The 15196-nt window shown below is 49.3% G+C and overlaps 1 pseudogene; it reads right to left on the reverse strand.

The window, feature by feature from the left end:
• LOC144773869 (uncharacterized) overlaps positions 1 to 13454 on the reverse strand; it is a 28359-nt pseudogene extending 14905 nt beyond the window's left edge.
• Positions 13455 to 15196: the final 1742 nt, after the last annotated feature.

A 15196-nucleotide genomic window follows, 5' to 3' on the forward strand; every position in this document is an offset into this window, starting at 1 on the left:
TGAAGACCAGGATTTTTCTGGTCTTAAGTTCAACGCTGCTCCCTATCATCGCCACCCTTGATAATAGGTGGCAGCGTCAATCACAATGGGTGTTGTGGTGGAACGCCCACCGCAACACCCACTGCATGCCCCTTTCATGCTAAATTTAGCGTGAAGTGGGTCTTATTCTCAAGGCAGCATTAAAGCCACGTCACATGGCTTAAAGCCACGTTAAGTAGGTTAACACTGTCTTGAGAATGAGGCGCTGACCCTATCGCCACGGGACTGTCAGAAAAAGTGACGTTCCCATGGCGATAGGGCTTGAGAATATGCCCCTAAGTACCAGTGCTGAGCACCGAAAACCATCAGCTCAAATTAAGCACTGGGGGGAGCCAAGTTCAGAGGCCGACCACTCTGGCGACCATTGAATGGATCTTTCACGGAAGAGCAGAATTTGATTGTTTTCACAGTTTAAACTAACACAGCTTCTCTGCATTCTATTTGCAATTTCAGTCATGCACAGGCGAAATTTCGAACGAGTTTCAGAAGAAATCTCAGAGATTCGAAAAATAATCTTGCGTATGACTTGAAATCCATTCCAAAAGACTGTGCAATAGAAATCACCAGGTAATATGGATATTGAAGAACATTGGGCTCAGGAAAAAACACTGAGGCCCCCAAAAGGAAATCATACAGGCTCTGGAATAGTAAGGAAGAAGTGAGAGCATCTGAGTCCTCCCAGAAAGAAAAGACCATAGTCAAATAATCGCAGCCTTGCAGGGGAGTTGCCATGGTCCAGCTGCATTCTTACTTCACCTGTTACTAATATTAGTGTGTGTGTGTTTGTGTGTGTATGTGTGTTCAAAGCCTGACTGGGCAGGATCCAGGAGGCCAGGGGCTTCCAGAAACCTAGACAGGTGTGAACCGCTTTCTCCAATATTTTGGCAGGGATAGGTAGGTGCGAGATAGGACCTAAGTTGCTGTTGTTTTTCAGGATAGAGATGACGCGCTTGTTTCGAAGAATCAGGCACTCTGCCAGTTCGGAACAAAGACTGCAAAACTCCTTTAGAATAGAGGCTAGGATTCCAGAACCCAGAACCAATATATGAACTGGTCGGAGGTCGAGCGGGGACCCTGATTTCATGGTTGCCATCAAGTAATGCATTCAATTCAGTGAAATGAATCAAACTGGGGCTACTAAATGAGACTGAAGCTGAATCCAGAAAAGGATCGCAAAAAGGTTGGGGAGGAAAGGCCAAATGCATGGTAGTGTCTTTGTTCAAGAAGAAAGAAAGCAGATAAGTAGAGAGCTCCTGAGAATACAGAGTGGAACTGTTGTTGCACTCCCCAGGATGCAGATGACTTATCACAATAGAGATTATTGGTGTGAGTTTGACGATGCAATGATTTTTTTTAGCAATCTCAGTAGTGTGGATTAGACATTAGTACCCTTTGATGGCCGCTTTATCGGTTAGTTTAGACTTCAAACGTACATTAGACGTCATTGGTGTCCAAGATGTTTATATTGAAGTTTCTCCAATCATAGATCATAGGAATACCAAAGAGTTGATGGGACTCTGCAGAGAGACTAATTCTTGCTAGAATGCACTACTTGGTTTAATGTGGTCATCAGCCAGAGGTTAAAGTGCAAGAGGAGGTCGGGTACAGTCTGTAATTTGGGATGACGGGTCTGTCAAACTGGGAAGCATAGATAGGCTAGAAAATATGAGATATTGTTAGGCTGCCAGGAATGGTCACCCAGAAGACAAAAATGTGGATTTGTGAGTAAGGATAAGCCCTCTGACAAGCAGTATCACCATTGGCATCATTTAGGGGTTGCTAGGGGTCACACCTGCAACCCTTGCTTGCCCCTGGCTACCCCTGGCATTGCTTTTGCGACTACTGACCTCAGAGGTGGCAAAATCAATGCCTGGAACATAGGGGCAGCTCTACCTAATGGACGCTGGTTGGAGATCCACTTGCCTGGTTGTCAATTTTTTGTTATACAAATAGTGCATACTATTATTCACTATTAGTGTAATAAAAAAGTGAGTATATTAGCTTGAATATGACTATCCGGAAGCTTTTGTTAGTAAAAAATGCTGTTAAATGTATGTTATATTTATGCTTGCGGGTTAGAGTGTGTTTACGTGTGCAAGTGTGTGAATGTGTTAGTATGTGTAAGCATGTGTGTGAGTCAAAGTAAAGGTCAAATGGCGTGCGATGTCACTTCTACTACCCCAGGCATTTTGGTGTAGTGACGTCCATGAGTATCACACTAAGGCATACACAGATACACATGTTGGTACACACAGGTTACTCACAAACACAAAGGTACAAGGGAATGCAAACATATGCAGGTAACCACACATACACACACACACAGAAAGGCACAAGCAGCTACGCAGACATATTAATAATTGAAGTTTTTTTTGCATAGACCTTCCTTCTGACATGTTTATATATTTCCATTGCTGTAAATAGCAGTTATTATTATAACCCAACTCAATAGTACCCAACTAGCAGCAAGCTGTCTGACCTCCTGGTCAGGGAACTTGCTTTCTCCTTGCTCAGATCCATCGTTGCACCGCTGCCCCCAGACCCTCTTTCTCTCAGGTAAGTGTTCGAGGCCCTCCTCCACCCGCATGCTCCTGCCTGCAGCTCATCCCTGGTGGTCCAGTGGGAGAGCCTTTCTCTTCTGCTGGTTCCGCTCAGCCAGCCTTTCCTGTTTCTGTCTCTGTTTGTCTTTTTCTGTCTGTTTGTTTTTCTGTTATTGTTGTCTATCTGTTGCTTTTTTATTATTTTTTTCCCAATCTATTGTGCCTTGTTGTGTCCTTTTTTTGTATTGCGCATTGTTCTGTCCTTCTCTTGCCGTTTTCCCGCCGGTGCTGCCCCTGCACCCCCCCCCCCACTGGTTCCCGCTCCTGCCTCCCAGCTGTTCTCCCTCCCCGTCCCCTACTTAATGGTGGCCGCGCAGCAGCCGCACCGCTGACATGCCAAAGGCAAGCCATCTACGCTCGTCCGCGACCCAACCACGACCAGCGCCAGGGACCCTGGTTCTCCGACTCACCACCACTACGACCCAGCTGCCCTCCACGCACTCAACCCCGGAAGAAACAACAACTGCCAACTGTCGACGCCCGACACCACCCACAGCCAGTTTTCCTGCCGATACTGCTGCTGAACCTTCTCCAACCTCTGTATCCCTACGGCCACCGCCTACCCTCCGGACACCAAGGCGCCTGAACCCCTGAGGTGCATCCTCCTCAACGTACGCTCCCTGCACAGACACGCAGTAGAGATCTGGGACCTCTTCAACATACTTTCACCAGACGTCGCCTTCCTCACGGAAACCTGGACAAACTCCACCTCTGCGCCCGACATCGTCACCGCCATCCCCGACGGATACAAGATCCAGAGGAAGGACCGCCCTAACCACTGAGGAGGAGGACTCACCATCGCACACAAGAACTCCCTCCTACTCACCACTTCTAGCACAAACGACTCCTCACCCCCACAGAACACATCCATTTCCTGATCCAGACTAGCCCCAGAACGACCTTATGCAGCACCCTCGCCTACAGACCTCCCAGACCATATACCGCGTTCACCACAACCATCACGGACCTCTTCGCGCCCCACTCCGTCGCCTCCATGGACTCCATACTGCTCGGAGACCTGAACTTCCACCTCGACAACCTCAGCGACCCCAACTCCACCGCCCACCTGGACAACCTTGCCAACATCGGACTGAAACAGCTCATCACCACCCCTACCCACAAGTCAGGACACACCCTTGACCCCATCTTCGCATGAGGGAACAACATCCACCTCAGCCACACCATGCAGCCTCTCTGGACGGACCACCACTGAGTACATTTCTCTTTAAAAAAAAAAACACCACTCACAAACCTACACTACGCCCTACACAAAGGAATTTGAGCAAGGTCACTGAGGAGCACCTCAACTCCAACCTCAACCACGATCCCCCTACCATCATAACCAACGTCAACTCTGCAGCCAACGAACTCCACAGATGGATCACCAATTGCGGAGACAAGCTGGCCCCCCTCTGTAACTCACCAAACAGCGCCCGATGAAAGCCACCAAGTTCACCACTAACCTCCGAGAATCTAGACGCACCTGCAGACATCTCGAGAAAGTATGGAGAAGCACCAAAACCCCAGAAATCTCGGACCTACAAGAACGCCTTGACAGAATACCACCAACGCATCAGATTCACCAAAAGGACCTTCATCCAGGACAAAATCATCGCCAACTCCAGCAACTCGAAGGAACTCTTCAGCATCATTCAGGAATTCACCAACCCCCCTGGCGAAGCCTCGGATGTCACACCTTCCCAGGACCTCTGGAACAAACTAGGATCCTACTTCCATCTCTATATCAAGTCCCTCTACGACAACTTCAACGAACAGACACCAGACTCCAAAAATTATTTAGAAAGACTTTAGGATTGGTCAGTAGCTGAGATTAAGTAAGGTTAACTTGTACAGGCGGGTACCGGTGAGCCCCAATACCCCTTATTTTAGGGGACCAGTACTTCTTGCTTCCTCCCACAGGCAGAACTCCTGAACCACCACTTGCCTCCTGTCTTGAGACACTATGTCATTCAAAAGATGCAAAGACTATGACTGTGAGGTGAGCCTTAGTGGGGCTAGTAGGCCACATGCATGGTACAGGCTCCAGGCCTTCAGGGGCCCTGGCAAATGCTCTGCAACAGAATGTGTCTGCCTGTCTCTTAGCCTTGGTCCAGTGCATGTCTCTGCCTGTCTCTTGGCCTTGGTCCAGTGTATGTCTCTGCCTGTCTATTGGCCTTGGTCTTGTGCATGTCTCTGTGTTTCTTTTGACCGTGGTCCAGTGTATGTCTCTGCCTGACTCTTGGCCTTGGCCCAGTACAGCAGTGCAGTCCTGGCCCCTAAGCCATGCATGTCCTGTTTACCTCTACAGGAGCAGCAGCCACCTGGCCCCAGTACTGTGTTGCCTATCTATACTATTAGTCTGCAGGCAACTACTACAGTTAGTGTAATCTTATCAGACTCTGGGGGCCCGGTGTGGACCTGTGAAACCTGCTGCGACCTCTGACTACAAAACTACATGATGGGTCCATTAGGGTTGAGATCATCAAGTTGCCACCGGACTGCTAAAGCAGGTCATTGCGTGGAGAGCCAAACATGATTGAGTGAGTGTAGTGTTGCAGAGCTCTCAAACTTCATCCAGATCTGCAGAAGGAACTGAAGTCATTCAGGGGATGGCACCGTATGGAGCCAGGGTGCATTCAGCACCCCAATGAAACACCCTTCCACTGCAATAGTCAAATATCAGAGTAAAAAATGAAAGCCTAAGGTGCACACTGTTTATAAGAGTACCTCACTCAACACTCATATGCAGTTTGGGTCTAAGAACTGCCCGTCCTTTTTAGATAAGGCACTGATCCAGGGAAGATGATGTGATTTGCCTAGAATCACGCTTTTTGAGCTAGTTGAGAATCCAGGAATCCATGACATTTGTAAAGAGATAAGAGGGACATGCTGAAGCAGACAGAGGGTGGGTATGCATTTGCATAGGAGGGACATTTGAGGAGTGAAAAACCAGAAAACAATTCTTAAACATGACCACTTGACTGAAAGAGGATTGTACCTACTTAATTAATACACTGAGGAGATGCCAATGTTGAGACAGATCTCCTCTAGTCTCACACTTGGGCCCAGATGTAATAAGAACTTGAGTTGTCCTTGAAGTGATGCAAGCAGGGGCGTAACACAGGCCCCCGCAGACCCCACGGTGCATGGGGCCCAGAGTTTCAGGGGCCCTCTCAGCCCAGAAGTTCGGCCGAAGAGCTCCTGATTGAGTCCGGAGGGGGCTCCTCCATGTACCTTGCATGGGGGGGGGGGGAACTCAAGTTTCTTTGCGACACTAGATGCAAGTCATCACAAGAAGGCCTGCCGCACCCTCGAGAAAGCCTGGCTCCTCGACCGGACCACTGACAACATGACCGCCCTCAAACACGCGACCCGCAAGCACCACCAGCTCATCCGCACCACCAAGAAGAAATCACTAGAGGATCGACTGGACAACAACGCCCACGACAGCAAGGAACTCTTCAGCATCGTCAAGGAGTTCTCCAACCCCAGCACCGGCAACAACGACATCACCCCTTCACAAGATCTCTGCGACTCCCTCACCTCGTTCTTCCACCGCAAGATTGCCGACATCCACAACAGCTTCGGCACACCATCCTCGCACCCAACCGTCGAACCAACGCACCCCACCACGACCCTCCGCACCTGGACCGCAGTGACCACCGAAGACACAGCCCGCACGATGAACACCATCCACTCCGGATCTCCGACTGACCCCTGCCCCCACCACGTCTTCAACAAGGCCGACTCCACCATCGCACCCCAACTCCGAGACGTCATCAACACCTCCTTCGACACCGCCACCTTCCCGGAGAGCTGGAAGCATGCCGAGCTCAGCGCCCTACTGAAGAAACCAACAGCGGACCCCACCGACCTCAAAAACTTCCGCCCCATCTCGCTCCTCCCTTTTCCTGCCAAAGTCATCGAGAAGTTCGCCAACAGACAGCTTGCCGCCTTCCTCGAGACGAACGGATCCCTCGACCCCTCGCAGTCCGGTTTCAGAGCCAACCACAGCACCGAGACCGCCCTCATCGCAGCCACCGACGACATCCGAGCCCTCCTCGACAACGGGGAAACAGCGGCACTCATCCTCCTGGACCTCTCCGCCGCGTTCGACACTGTCTGCCACCGCACCCTAGTCCAACGCCTCAGCAACACCGGCATCCAAGAGAAGGCATTGAAGTGGATCATCTCGTTCCTCGCTGGAAGAACACAGAGAGTCCGCCTCCCCCCGTTTCGTTCCGAGGCCACCGAAGTCATCTGCGGCGTCCCGCAAGGATCATCACTCAGCCCCACCCTCTTCAACGTCTACATGAGACCTCTCGCAGCCATCGCACGCCAACACAACCTCAACATCATCTCCTACGCCGACGACACCCAGCTGATCCTCTCCCTCACCAGAGACCCCGACATCGCCAGAACCAGCCTCCACGAAGGGATGAAAGACGTCGCCGAGTGGATGAAGAACAGCCGCTTGAAACTGAACTCAGACAAGATGGAAGTCCTCATCCTTGGACCATCACCCTCCGCCTGGGATGACTCCTGGTGGCCCCCTGCCCTGGGCACCGCCCCCAAGCCGACAGACCACGCACGCAACCTGGGCTTCATCCTGGACTCCTCCCTCTCGATGACGAGACAAGTCAACGCCGTCTCCTCTTCATGCTTTCACACCCTCCGCATGCTCCGCAAGATCTTCCGATGGATCCCGATCGAAACCAGGAAGACGGTCACCCAGGCCCTCGTCACCAGCCGGCTGGACTACGGAAACACCCTCTACGCCGGAACCACAGCCAAGCTACAGAAAAGACTACAACGCATCCAGAACGCCTCCGCCCGACTCATCCTGGACATCCCTCGACGCAGCCACATCTCCGGCCACCTGAGAAACCTGCACTGGCTCCCCGTCAACAAGAGGATCACGTTCAGGCTCCTCAACCACGCACACAAGTCTCTCCACAACCTGGGCCCCAAGTACCTCAACAACCGCCTGACCTTCCACACGCCCACCCACCAGCTACGGTCCGCTAGCCTCGCCCTCGCCACCGTACCATGCATCCGAAGAGCCACCGCCGGAGGCAGATCCTTCTCCTACCTGGCGGCCAAAACTTGGAACTTCCTCCCCATCCACCTTCGGCTGACCCAGGACCACCTCGCCTTCAGGAGACAACTCAAGACGTGGCTGTTCGAGCAGTAGCGGCCCCCTTCCCCCTAGCGCCTTGAGACCCTTCCGGGTGAGTAGCGCGCTATACAAGTGCTATAATTGATTGATTGATTGAAGGCAGCGCAAGACCTGAAACGGGATTTACAAAGCAACACATTGGTCTATTTGTGCCGTCTTCTGTGACTATGTATAGGAATGTAACACAATGCAGCGGCTTCCAACGTGTTGAGCTACATTTCGTGGTAGTAGGCTTTCCCATGCACCCACCTATGCAGTGCTTAATTTGTAAAACAAATAAGAGCCAGGGCTCTCGTCAGGAGGCCACTGTAGCTGCCCCCACAAATCGCCCTGCTATGCTGGTAATGATAGTAACAACACAACTACTAACTGTCACAGTCCTAAAAGTGTGACAATTCGGACTATCTGAGGCCCCCAAAGCTATAAGAATGGTTTGGGTGGCAGGTGATAGTCATTTTCTGTGAATGTAGCATACAAAATGAACTGCTGTTGTGGTAATCTCTAAATTACCTAGACAGCGCCACCTTGTGGCAGGCTATCCCAAGCACCGGTGCTGACAATTTGGTGCTGGTGCCAAGCACCGGAAAACATCATCTCAAATTAAGCGCTGCACCTATGGAATTTGACGCAATCCCAGATTTACTAAAAGTAGTTAACCTAGTATTGCGCGACAATGGTGCACCTGTCACAGAGAGTAAGATAAAGGGACAGGGAGTATAGGGTGGGGGATGAAAGAGGCATGAGGTGGGATGAAGACTAGGCAGCCTTGGTATTCAACAACCCTGACATTTGGCAGCAACAGCCGCAATCCTTTTGCCACTGGAACTTATTTTACAAAACTTACAAATAAAGCGCAGCCTGCCACAGCATAATTATCGGGTCACTCGTAATAATGGCCACTGAGGACAGCAGCAAAAAGCCGAGGGACACATGCGAAGGGAAATACATCTTTCCCCAGAGATATATGTGAAAATGAATGAGTAGAGACTCCCAGTGAAAATGGAGGAGTTAAGGATTAGATCAGCGGCTGTAATCAAAGTAAATTACATAGAATTAAATAAGATTGTTATCCAGGAACACGTACACACTGGAAAGGCTTCTCCTTTGGAAGTTCCAAATAACTATGAAGGAAAATTAGTCAGCAACTCTTCAAGCTGAGAATGTTAACTTACAATTACAAAGAGCCACATATGTAATTATAACTAATGAACGTTTCCCAATAAACCACAAAAGAACATGCTCTTCTTTGCGAAGCCCTCACAGAATTTTGGAAGAGAATTAATAAGTTCATTTTTCTCAATGTGCAGTAGAATCCAATTGTGTTCTTTGTCTTCGGCCTAAAAGCACATTTATTACTTTAATTTGTTCCATTGCACTTTGAAAAATCAGTGTAATAAAAACAGGGTTGAGGTTCTGCGTCGCAACAGGACAGAACGTCTTTTTATTTTTTTAATTTCTGTAATTTTTTATTGTAGAAAAAATATATATTTACATGGAGCATAACATATACATGGGTGGAAGAAGAGGAAGGAGAAAGAAGAGAAAGAAAAAGAAAAAACGCCCGCGGGGGGGGGGGGGGGGGGGGGGGGGGCGCTAGGGGACCCGTTCGTTTCCAGCTTCCAGTCTTATTGGAGTAAGTCCGATTTCCAGTCGTTCGAGCGCGGGTTTGTCGTTTGGTCCTTCGTCCCCATGGTGCATTGATTGTCCTTCTCGGTCCCACACCCCGGCCACATGCGGAAGAGATAGAGAGAGGAGAGAGAAAAGGAGCGGTGCGGGTTCCTGGTGTGTGCACTATCCGGAGGTATTCTGCTCGCCTGCTTTTAGTTGGTGTCTGGCAGTGCTGCCTATGGTGGTTTGTGCGACGAGAGGTAATTGTCTAGGGACTCCTACATACTTGACTGCCTGTGTGTTTTGGGTGAGTGTTTCGCTGTGATGGTGTCTGCCCCTCGTAGGAAAGTGACCCAGTTGAGCCATGCTTTAGGCGTGGCTTTCCCTGTGTTCTTCCAGTTGTACAGGACTGTTTTGACTGCTGCTGTCAGCAGAAGGTCGATGAGGTCGCGGTCTTCTTTGGTTGCTATTGAGGGGGATGTGAAACCCAGTGCCAGGCTGTGGAAGTCTAGTTGCATGGTGCCCCCTGTGATCTCGTTTATTAGTGTTTCTATTGTGTTCCAGAAAATTCTAACTTTGGAGCAGTGGAAAAGTAGGTGTGCTAGGTCTCCCTTTTCTTTATTGCAATTCCAGCAGGACTCACTGTCACGGATACCCATGGATGACAAGCGGGCGGGGGTCCAGTATGCCTTATGTATGAGCCAGAATTTAGTCTGGTTTAAAGTTGCAGTAACCTTTTTCCTGGATGTGGACCTCCATAGCTCAGCCCTCTCTTCCTCACTCAGCGCTCTACCCACTAGTGTGCCCCAGTAGGAGTTGACTTTATCGTTAAGTTTGGTGGATTTTGGGCATAGGGCTCTGTAGAGGTATGCGACTTGGTGTCCTAGTTTGTTGAGGTTGGTAGCATATTGTATGAGAGATGGTGTTAGTCCGTTTAGGTTTGCCTTCCTTATTGCTACCTTAATCTTCAGGAAGTTGTACAGTTCTATGCTCTCTAGGTCGTGTTCTTCCTTGAGTGTGTCAAAGGTTACGTTTGTGCCTTGTTTCAGTAGGTCGCTGGCCGTTGTAATGCCGTGCTTGTACCATGAGTGCATGTTCAGAGTCTTATCCCTGTATTTTATTGTGGGGTTGTGCCATATGGATTCAACCTGGGTTTTCTTTATGCTTGTCCCCATTAGTTTGTCAATACTTAGGAGAGCTGTCTTTGTGCTGCTTAGGATGGGGTTTTCTTTGATTACTGGGTGTCGGGTAGCTGTGAGTAGGGCGATTGGGTTCATACCTTTCAGTAGTCCTCGCTCCAGTGTTAGCCACGCCGGGGTATATTCTGTGCTCGGTGTGATCCAGTATAGTCCCTGTCTTGCTATGCACGCTTTTTGGAATGTTCTAAAGTTCGTTATATTTAGGCCGCCTAGGTCTTTTGTCAGCCTGAGCTTTTTTAGGCTTATTCTGGGCTTTTTCCCCCTCCACAGAAAGGTATTCAGCATTTTGTCTAGTCTTTTGTGGAAGTCTTCTGTATTTATCAATGGTAGCATGTTCAGCATGTAATTCACCATTGGTGTGAGCATCATTTTAATCGTTTCCACTCTCTCCCACCACGTGGTGAATTTGGGGGACCAGCCCTCCACTCTTTCCTTAATTTTGTGTAGTATGGCTTGTTCGTTGTGTTCTAGTGTAGATCTAAGGTCTCTCTCGAAGAGGAGGCCTAGGTATTTGATGGGTTTATGTTGCCATGTCAGGCCGAACGAGCCTAGTACCGTCTTAGTGGTGTGAACATTCAGAGGCTTACACTCGGATTTGTCCCTGTTTAATTTATATCCCGAGACCTGGGCATATTGTTCTATCGTTTCCATCAGTGCCTTAATTGATTTCTCTGGGTCTTCGGTGATTATTAGCACATCGTCTGCGTATGCCGCTAGCTTGAAAGTTTCTCCCTCTACTGGTATCCCCGCTATGTCTGTATTGGCTCTGATCATGTTTAGGAGAGGTTCTATCGCTAACAGGAACAGGGCTGGCTAGAGTGGGCACCCTTGTCTGGTCCCCCGGCCGAGATGGAGTATTTGTGATGTCTCTCCGTTTACTACAACTCGTGCTTTGGGGTCATTGTAGAGGGCCAACACCATCTTCCTATAATTGGGTCCAAACCCGAATTTCAGCATGCACTGGTCCAGAAAGGGCCAGGACACTCTGTCAAATGCTTTCTCAGTGTCTAGGGCTATCATGACCGCTGCGTTGCTGCTCTTGGAGGAGTGATTTATTATGTGGCATCGCAGCCTTGTGTTATCATGAGACATTCTGTTCCTAAGGTATCCTACTTGTGAGCAGTGTATGAGCTTGGGTAGGTGATGTTGAGTCTGGTTGCTAGTATTTTGGCGTAGATTTTGCAGTCTACGTTAATAAGTGAGATTGGTCTGAAGTTCTTTGCCTCGTTTGTGTCTTTACCCTCCTTCGGTATTACTATTATATTGGCTTCCGCCATGGTCGGTATCATGCGCCTTTGCTGGACACACTTCGTGAAGACCTCCTTCATTGTGGGTCTAAGAATGTGTAGGTACTGCTTGTAGAAGCCGGCCGTGAAGCCGTCTGGTCCTGGTGCCTTGTTATCTTTGAGACTCGCTGTGGCTCTCCCTATCTCGTCCTCTGTTATGTTTAGGTCCAGGATGTCTCGTTCCTTGTCTGATAGCGTTGGTGTGGATATGCGTGCTAGGAGTTCTTTGCCCCATTCTCCCATAAGATTTCATCCCTTGTGTAGAGTTTCTCTTAGAAGTCTCTGAAGACCTCCAGGATCTCTTTGTTTGCAGTCTGGGATTTGTTGTTCTTGTCTTTGATGGCCTCTATCGAATGTTGTTTCTGTTTCCCTTTGAGGTAGGATGCTAGATTTTTCCCTGCTTTGTTTGCTGTGCACAGGTTGATAGCTTTGTATTTATTTATCCAGGTGCCTGCCCTTTCACTCAGGATTTTGTTTAGTTCGTATTTGCGTTTAGTTAGGTTTGTGAGGGTGTTCCTATCTTCAAGGTTAGCTATGTGACCGTTCTCTAGGTTTTTGATTTCTTTTTCCAGTTCGGCAATTTTTTTGTTCCTGTCTTTGTTTAGCCTCCCTTTGATGCCCATGACTGTCCCTCTGATGGTGGCCTTTAAGGCATCCCATAGTAGGTCTCTGTCTATCTCGGGGGTGTCATTAATCGCCAGGTATTCTTTTATCGCTGTTTCAATTTCCGCCCTACTTGTGGTGTCTGTAAGCAGATTGTCGTCAAAACGCCATCTGCGAGTTGGCTTCTCATTGTGTTTCCCTGAAAGGGTTAGGCTTATGTGCGAGTGATCTGAGATGCTCCGGGGCCGATTTCCGTGTGATCTATGAGATGGGTGTGTGTGTCCGATACAAGGATGTGGTCTATTCTACTGTAGGAGTTGTGTGGGCTCGAGTAGAAAGTGTACTCTCTGGCGTCCGGGTTTTGGAGGCGCCACGGGTCCTTGAGGTTGAGTTTGGAGCAGAGGTTTTTCAGGATGTTGCCCTTGTGTGACGCATGGCTCTGTCTGTGTGGGTGCTTGTCAATGGCTGGGTCAAGGACCTGGTTCATGTCTCCTGCGACCAACAGGAGCTCACCTAGTGGAAGGGTGTGTAGTTGTGCTCCTACCTTGTCCCAGAAGGCCCTATCATCGGTATTGGGGCCGTAGATATTGGCCACGTGTATAGTTTGTCCGGCTCTCCTTAGACTGGTTACTAGAATCCTGCCCTCAGTGTCTGCCTGCGTGTTCACCAGTGTTAGCTTTGACTTCTTACTTGTGAAAGTCACCACCCCGTTCTTTTTGTTCTGTGCTGCTGATCCCCATACTTCGCCTATCCAGCTAGTCTTGAGGCGCTTTATGTCATCTGATTCTAATCTTGTCTCTTGCAGTACATAGATGTCACTTTTGAGTTTCCTCAGGTGTTCTAGTACTTTCCTTCTTTTCACCGGGCTGTTGAGACCTTTTACGTTTAGGGATACTATCTTGATATCAGTTGAGAGGTTGGTATGCTTGTTGTGTGTCATTTGTGGTGAAGTGCATTTGGCGATCTGTATGGCCTTGAAATCCGTGGATCCCTGTAGTTTCCACTCCCTAGTCCTTGGCTGGCTTATGCATTATTGTGCTTATACCTATGCCTGCTGCTCCTAGTTGAAAGTGTGGAAGATTGAAAGATAGAGTAGTAGAGATAGAAAAGAAGAGTGACCCCATGTGTGTGCTCCCTGGCCCCCCTACCCTCCCTGTACCCCCCTACCATCCCTCCCCCCTCCCCCCCTTACTTGCTGAGTGGGAGTGCGACGACAAAGTTCCTTTGCTCCGCATCCTCCCTGAGGTAGAGTTTGTGCGTTGTCCATGGTAGAGTTCTGAATAAAAAGCGTGAGAAAAAGTACAGTCATTCTTGTTTGCTTGGTTGTTCCCACTCTTGTATAGTCTTTCTCAATATTGAGGTAGATTCTTACGAGTATGTAACAGTGGCTATTGGGCGGCCGGCTCCTCTCTTAGTGACACAAGGCGAGGGTTCAGCTGTGCAGCTCACTTGGTGTGGGACGATTGTCACTCGGGGGAGTTTGCTCGCCTGAGGTAGTCGTGTTGTCCTGTTGTTCCGGGTGATCTTTACTCCGATTGGGCGGCCACATCTGGTGAGGCGCATCTTTTGGCTGCACCTGGGGGTTTTGTATCCATCTCTTCTGTCGGTGGCTTTTGCATGTAGCGTCTCAGGTCTTCGGGGTTCTCAAATATCAATGTTCTCAGTTTGTCTGTGATCTTGAATCGGGCCGGGCCTACAAAGCTGAAGCTGATGTTTCTTTTGCGCAGTGCCTCCCTGAAAGCTAGGAAGCCTTTCCTGGTCTCGACCGTTGGTTTTGAGTAGTCCTGGGTCAGTACGATCTTGCTGCTCGCCCATGTGAGGTTTTGATTCTTCCTGGCAAAAGCGAAAATGGCATCGGTGTGGGTTGTTCGCAGTGGGTTGCATATTATAGGTCTGGGACCCTTTCCCGTTGCTAGTTTCCCTGCAGGCACTCTGTATGCCTTTTGTACTTCGAACCTCCTGTCAAAGTTGATGCCTGTGAGCTTGGGGATCATGTCTTCAAGCATGGTTGCACATGAGCCCGCTTTATCCTCAGCTCCTTCCGGCACCCCTAGGATCCTCACGTTGCCCCTTCTTGCTCTGTCGTCCTGCTCCGCTAGCTGTCTTTGTATGGCTTCCGTGACTTTTTGGCATTCTGCTATTACTTTGGAATTCTCTGCAGTTGCATCCTCCAAGGAGCTTATGCAGCCTTCTGCTGCTTCCATTCTAATGTTGGTGCTGTGCAGGACCGCCCTAATTGCTGCCAGTTCTAGTTGCATGTTGTCTATCTTCAGTTTTGTTTCCTTAGCCACTGCATTCCCTTCATTAATCTTTCTGAGGATAGTCTCTAGGGTTGCTGTTTCGCTTTTTAACTTCAGCGGGGAGTCAGGGGTTTCTTTTTTTGCCTTTTTCGGGTCTCCTGCTGTTTTGCCTTCATTCTTTGCCATTGTTCTGATGCCTCTTCTCGATAGAATGTCGCCCAGGCGCCCCTCTTTTTGAGCGGAAATTGTGTTGCCTGTTGGGATTGGTTTTGGGGCCGTTGCGTAGGTTCTGTACCTGCTTGGTTCTCTAATGTGCCTTGTTCGTGTCTTGGCTTTTGGTCCTGCCAGCATGTGCTTTGTCTCGTTCGCAGTCTGGACCGGCTGCTTTTGTAGAGTGGCTGGTTTTTTGTGAGGTGTCAATTGAGGCTCTGCCTCGCTTCGT

Source organism: Lissotriton helveticus, chromosome 8 (genome assembly GCF_964261635.1).
Source record: "Lissotriton helveticus chromosome 8, aLisHel1.1, whole genome shotgun sequence".
NCBI classification, from domain to species: domain Eukaryota; kingdom Metazoa; phylum Chordata; class Amphibia; order Caudata; family Salamandridae; genus Lissotriton; species Lissotriton helveticus.